The sequence below is a fragment of the Hetaerina americana genome, unplaced genomic scaffold, assembly GCF_022747635.1.
Source record: "Hetaerina americana unplaced genomic scaffold, ioHetAmer1.1.p SCAF_11, whole genome shotgun sequence".
NCBI classification, from domain to species: domain Eukaryota; kingdom Metazoa; phylum Arthropoda; class Insecta; order Odonata; family Calopterygidae; genus Hetaerina; species Hetaerina americana.
Genome location: NW_027286181.1, coordinates 11,652,090 through 11,658,555, shown reverse-complemented (window position 1 = coordinate 11,658,555; position 6,466 = coordinate 11,652,090). Strand labels below are relative to the sequence as shown.

Below are 6,466 nucleotides of genomic sequence, written 5' to 3'. Positions count from 1 at the left end.
TCGAATCATTAATCGTTGCTTCTAAATCACACGTCTCTATGGCAATCGGACATTGAATAACAGTGATAAAATCTACGTGAGGGTTTGGAAATGAGAACTGCAGATTAAAAACCAGCAAATTCTACGGATGCATCCGTGTCACTACTTTGTACTCAATTTGGGAAAATAAATGCACAAGACACGAATATATTAAGATGCAAGAACAATCTCCCTCTTTATTTCTCTATCCTTGTGTCATTTTTATTTCTACGAATGCTCACTAACTGCTGATTGAACGCCGTATAATCTTCTGCATACAAAGGTACCTTTCGTCTTCTGCCAATCATAATATCATTTTTAATTATATCAAGATATTATTCGTATTTTATTAGATCAATTTTAAAAATTGAATTTCTATTATTTCATGGAACAAAGGCAGCCGCATATTCCTACATGTTTTAATGGCATTGACTCAGTCAAATTCAATTAATTGTTCTTAATTGAGGTACAGACAATTAGGCAAATGGATCTCATGATACAGTAGAGTTATCCCGACGATGTTAATACGCCGGTAATTTTAAAGGCATTGGAAATTACACTCCACCACATGTAATGAGTATTCTCAAAATTTCCTACCATATAATTCACAGATGCCTGAATTGATCAGAAAAAAATCACATAAAACATATTTTGTTTGGCAATGCACGTTGGCTGCAAATACGCGACTGCAATGAGCTCATGCAGAACGGCGTGAATCATTGCTAGGAGGATCAGTAACACGTGGAGGAATACGTCATCGGAGAAAAAGGAACAAGTTGTCAGGGAAGAGACAGCCTTATAACTAGTTTAAATATATTACCGGCACGATTATTAAGAACCAGATTGGCGCATATTCATTTGGTAGTTTTCCATGATTATGAAAACACTCATTTCAATTTAGACCTTTGATCAAGAAAATTTCTTTTGTAAATTAAAATATCCTTGTATAATCCTTTTAAGGTTTCGTCAATGGACCCAGGTTTCGCCATCACTGTTATTGCCACTGTCAAGGGCAATGGCGGCATGTCGATACCGGGTTTAGTTGATATCTCGGTCGATCTAAGAGATTTTAATCTCGAAAAAGAACATTATATTTTCCCGCAAACGACGCATGAGATCTTTTTAGGTTTTTATCAACTAGGAGGAAGAAATTACGTCGACTGAACTTCGTGACTACTTCATGCCACAGTACTGTCACGGTACATCAAGTACCAAAAGTTTTCAACGCCAAGTTTGGTAGATATAATTTTCGTGAATGAAACTGTAAGTTATCCAGTCCTGGGTGCTGGGAAGACAGTATTTGAACCCGGGGGTATCTGGAATGTGGTAACCCTACCCCATCCCTCCCCACGCACACACCTCTTTACGTATACCCTTAAAACAGGGCTAGCAATCTGGCGCTACCCCCTTCCACCTTCGCACTTTCTTCCGAAGATCAGCTCGCTCTACCATCCCTCCCTCACACACACACATATACACGCTGTAGGACACATCCCCCTCTAGCGCGCCATCTCCCTTTATCCCCTACCCCCCTCCATTCCCCACCCCACTCCCCTAACCTATCCGCACGGACTTCCAAAACACCGCCCCAACGCTATCGACCGGCAGGCAGAGCGGAGGCACTGACACCAGCAGGGAGAGAGGAGGGTGGGTGAGGTGAGGGGGTGGGGGAAGGGCGTAGCAGTCAGGGGCGGCAGCAGAGGTGGGAGTGGAGGAGGTAGGGAGGGGATGGAGGGAACGAACGAGGCACGGGGTGGGGTTGGAAGCAGGGGGGGAAGGAGCGGTCGGGATGAGGGAAGAAACCCTTTCAGGCTAGTCGGGGGCACTGGAGGAGAGTAAAGGTGGAGGTGGCAGCAGGGGGGAGGGAGGGGTAGGAAGATGCCGACACCGGGAGAGGGGATGCCGACTGACTCTGCGTATGGAAACACTGCGGGGCGGGGGGTGGGGGGGGGTTGGAAATAGGAAGAAGAGGGAGAAAACACGTGGGGGTGGGATGTGTGTACGCACTATTTGGGCGGTGACCAAGAAAACGCACGCATTACGACTTGGTTGAGTGTCGTAGCCGGGATTTTTGAGTGTGGGCGGACACGCTTATCGCATCAGCTGCGACCTCCTTTCTCATTTCACGTTCGGTTCTCCAACCCCTTCCTTCCTTCGACTACCACTCTCCTTGCGACGAATTCGATTGTCGGATTGAAGCGATTTTATTCCAGCATTTAATTCAGGAGATTTAATGCGTGCAGGAAACGTATTAACCCCAAAATAGGTCGCGCGCGAATAAGACGTGAGTGATGGGGCATACCGTTTTTTTCATGTTCAACAATGAATGAGTCGGTTTATCCATCTGATACAGTTTAATAATGTGCAATTGGAATTGGATACCGTGAGATTTTAACGACAGACTAAAGTTGATCGCGGTCTTTTTTAAGTTTAACCCGAGTTTACTTTCACCCGAAGGTAGTGGCCCTAGACTTCGTTAAATTTGCAAAAAATGGAACCCCTGTATCATTTATGCCAATATCGATTCATGAAAAAAATACTCTTTCGATCCGACCTCCTGGGTCTTCTCCTTTGAATGGGACAGCTTCCACAAGCAAAATTATTGCACGATTCTCACCTCCACAAAAAAAAAGAAAACTCGACCATTATAAAATTTCCTTGAACTTGAATGCACATCCTGACACAATGCTCAAACCCAACGCGCCACGTCTCCAAACATCCGAACAAGCAGTCGGTAGAGTCTGCCGCAGACGAAGTGAATGGCAAAAGAAGAATGCTCTCAGCTGTTTTGTGGAATATTCGAGCAGGATACTATGCGCGAAGCAGTGGTCATATTGCAAATTCAGTGTATGCACGCATAAGTGGTATCTCTCGGATCGACAGTCCCCAAGACACCGATTCAACACGAAGGTGTCCTTCCACGCAAAACATATCCATGTTTAATAATTTCTCAATCATATCAGCACATGCACGAGGCAAGGTCAAGACGGGTCTGATGAAGTTCTCTTTGATTGCTCTCTACACCAGCTCCATAAATTCCATCGCATGCATTACACACACTTATCCAATACCAGTGCATCGTACTTGAGAGGAAGGATAGATCAATATTTACATTTGGCCATCGTTTAATTTTCAGCTCTGTCGACAACGGAAAGTCTTCCGAGAATCCTTTCTCCGGAGGAATCTGATATATAATGAGGAAGGGTGTGACATTATGTCCACAATAATGGAATTCGAGACACACGACGGGATTAAATTAATCGAGGAACCAACATTATTATAAACGGCGTGGTACTTCATCGAGCGGGGAATATCACCGCTGACTGAAGAGCCAACTTTGGCTAATGATACCAACTATCCTAAGCTGTGCCACTGCCCGAATAACGACTCTGATGGGAAGACAAGAGGCAGCGCAGAGAAAGTGACCATCTCCCGAACTCAGGTGTGTCAATATCGAGGGGTTGGTGCGTACCAGGTGAGGACTGTCCTCATCTTACAAATTATCCTCAAGGCTGATATCTGTGGTTTTTATGGAATATTTTGCACAGGAGTTAAAATAAAGGGCTTGTGAGGGGGGGGGGTGAGGGTTGGGAAGCAAAACCCTGAATCCCTCCTCCTACCCCCACCCCCTGTTGGACTTCGCGCACCCCCATTCTGGGGTTGGACCACCGCACCCGAGGGATCGAAGAGGGACCGGTGGGGAGGAGGGGGGTGGGCGGTGTGAAGAGTCGGGATGACGCGGAGGGAGGGGGGTTTGCGAGAAGGGCGGACAGCTGATCGCGGGGCGGGGAGTACCTGAGCACCCGGGAGCGAAGGATTGGGGGCCTGCGGGAGACAGTGGATAGAGGAGGCACTCCAAAAGCCCATCCATCCATCACACCCACGTTCTCATCCATTTTTGGAAGGGGTGGGGGAAGAGGGGTGGCAGGAGGACTTGAGAAGGGGAGGAAGGAGGGAAATCACTTGGGAATTCGGGGAGAGAAGTTGTGGTGGGGGTTGGGAGGGTGGGGGTGGTGTGGAATTCGTTCGGATCCAGCGTTTGAGAGGCTTTGGGCAGCAGCCTGTGACGAGAGTTCACTTGCGCACACCAAGAGTTAAAGAGACCCAAGCATAAACAAGTCGCGCACGTGATGCACCGCCATTGAACGTACAAAGGAAATAATGAGAATAGATATACTCTTAGAAACACTTTCGCATACCGTCAACTCCCACGATAATTGCGCTAAAATGATTATCCGCATATTCCCTTATGACCCGAGAGTTGGGTAAGAGAGCACAAAATCAATCATCTCCATTCCCCCCCTCCAACTCTTCCTCCCAAGTACCAAATATTTTCCAGGAAGCTAGTTCGCCCCTCATTCTTCTTCAAGGCGAGTTCCAGGGTTGCTGGATACTCTGGGTTGTTGTCATGGACTTAACCGTCACGCCATCTGCATCCGTCGTCATTGAAATCTGATTGCCCTGACTCAGTACCAACAAAACCCCTGAATCGAGCACGAGCCCACTCCTTGAAGACCCGAGGCCTCTAGTCTTCCATTCCGTCACGGGTTCGTTTGACTGATGGGACACTTCTCACGCGGCGGTAGCGGAAAGGCGGCGAATATATGTCTCGATGGGGGAGAGAGAGATATATAGGCAGAAACCCTTTTCCCAGCACCTGTCAAGTCCTTCAAAATCGGGGACCTAGCAGGGACCCTCACTGAGGGGAGAGAAGGGTACGTGCGAACGAGATGGAATGAGATCTCTTGGCAGGAGAAGTAGACGTTCCTGGGGTCGTGCTCGTCGTAACCGTACATGTTTCCGGGTGTCTCGAGGAGGCGTGCGATAACACGCGCTCGCCCCGTTGACGCATCTCTCGCCGTACAAAAGGAAAACAACGCTCAGCTGTGTTCCCTGGGTGATGGGGGGTGGCGATGGGCGAATGGGGGGGGGGGAGACGGAGGGAGGGGCCATTCGGAAGCGAGTGCAAGATACGTTTGTGGTCACTTGTTTTTTCGGGGAGGGAGAGAGAAATCATAAACATGCGAGGACAACACTGTGTGAAGGAGGAGTTCACAGAGGGTGAAGCGGAAGAGAAAGGGGGATGAAACGTGACAGCTTAACGTACCTCATGGCGGCCGACGTCCACGGGGAGGGTGGGTGGATGGGTGGTTGGGGGACGAACGGGTGGTGTATTTTTTTTCCCCGAACGCCGTCAAGGTTCCGTCTTCGAATCGAAAGGTCTCCGAGCTCTCCGCCCCGTCGCGATTTTGTCTCTCCTCCTCCGGCCTTCGGCTGGCGTGTTTCTTTTGTTTTGCTATCCTCCGCGCGGAGGATATCCGGCGGAGAGACGGACAGGACGAGAAGACGATGCGGAGAGGGTACGGAGCAGAGCCGGCGCTACCGGCGATTGGTCGGGACGTTTTTTGGAAGTTCACAACAAAGCACAACGCTTCCGCGCTCAGACGGACGAAGCACACTCCACGGAGCAACACACTGGTTCCCACCCACGACTGCTTTCCACGGATAAACTCCCTCTCTTCTCCCCCCCCCCCCGGCCGTTTCCCCTCCTTCCTGTCACCCCCTCCGAACCTCTCCTTACCCCTCTCCCTAAAGGCCTTCCCCTCATCTACAACCTCTCCTCACCCCCCTTCCCCCGCAAACACACACACACATACACCCCTTCCTCCAAACCCTTCCCCCTCCATTCCTCCTTCACATTTTGCGATGGTTTCACAGGACGGCGACGACGCTGCAGTTGCGCCCCTAGTGGCGACGCCCGCAAAGCTGCGCCACAGCGGTGTTGCCAAGTGTGCGCTCGATGGAAAGCCCACATCGACTGGTAGGAGAGAGGAAGGGAGGGGAGGTTAAAAAAAGGGGGAGGCTGGGAACGAGGTTCGTAGGGAGAGAGCGGGGGAAAAAGGAGATGGGGAGGGGGGGGGGGGCGTGGAATGGGAGGTCGAAAGGTTTGGCTGGAGGGAGGTGCGCAAGGTCGCGGGGAGGCTACCTCGTGGTGTGTGTGTGTGCGTGTGTGTGTGATTGTGTATTGTGTGCGCGTCTGTGTATATGCGAGTGCCGTGCATCCTGCGCTGATGCGAGGGTGACGGGAGAGGTGTGAGGTTCATGCCCGAAAGAGAGTCTTTGCACATGGTGGGGGAAGGAGGGCGTGTGTGTGCAATTGTGAGGAGGGGACGGAGGAGAATAAAGGGAAGGGAAAGGAAGTGGGCCGCCGTTATTTTTAGTCTCGTCACGGGTGACAAAGATCGCCTTCAAAAATTTCTTCCTTGAAGGAACCCCCACCCTCCCTCCCCTTCCCATTCCGCGAAAAAATTATGAAGATTATATTGCCAAAATAAATATTTTTGCGAAAAAAACGGGAAGGGGAAAGAGAAGGTGGGAATAATTAAACCCGCGAAATCTCACGCCAACGGTAAAGTCGTCCTTTTCGTTATTAAAATGTTTATCATTG

The 6,466-nt window shown here is 49.7% G+C and overlaps 1 protein-coding gene across 6 annotated transcripts in view; it reads right to left on the bottom strand.

Annotated features, from left to right (window-relative positions):
• The window catches only part of mtd (TLD domain-containing protein mustard), a 902,673-nt gene that overhangs the window by 334,521 nt on the left and 561,686 nt on the right, over positions 1-6,466 (bottom strand). The window contains exon 1 of one of the 6 annotated variants that reach the window (XM_071599405.1): positions 5,126-5,498. The exons of the other annotated variants lie outside the window; for them this stretch is intronic. The gene's annotated coding sequence lies outside the window, so the exon portion shown is untranslated. Of the gene's footprint in view, positions 1-5,125; positions 5,499-6,466 lie in introns of those variants that run through there. 6 annotated transcript variants of the gene reach the window in all.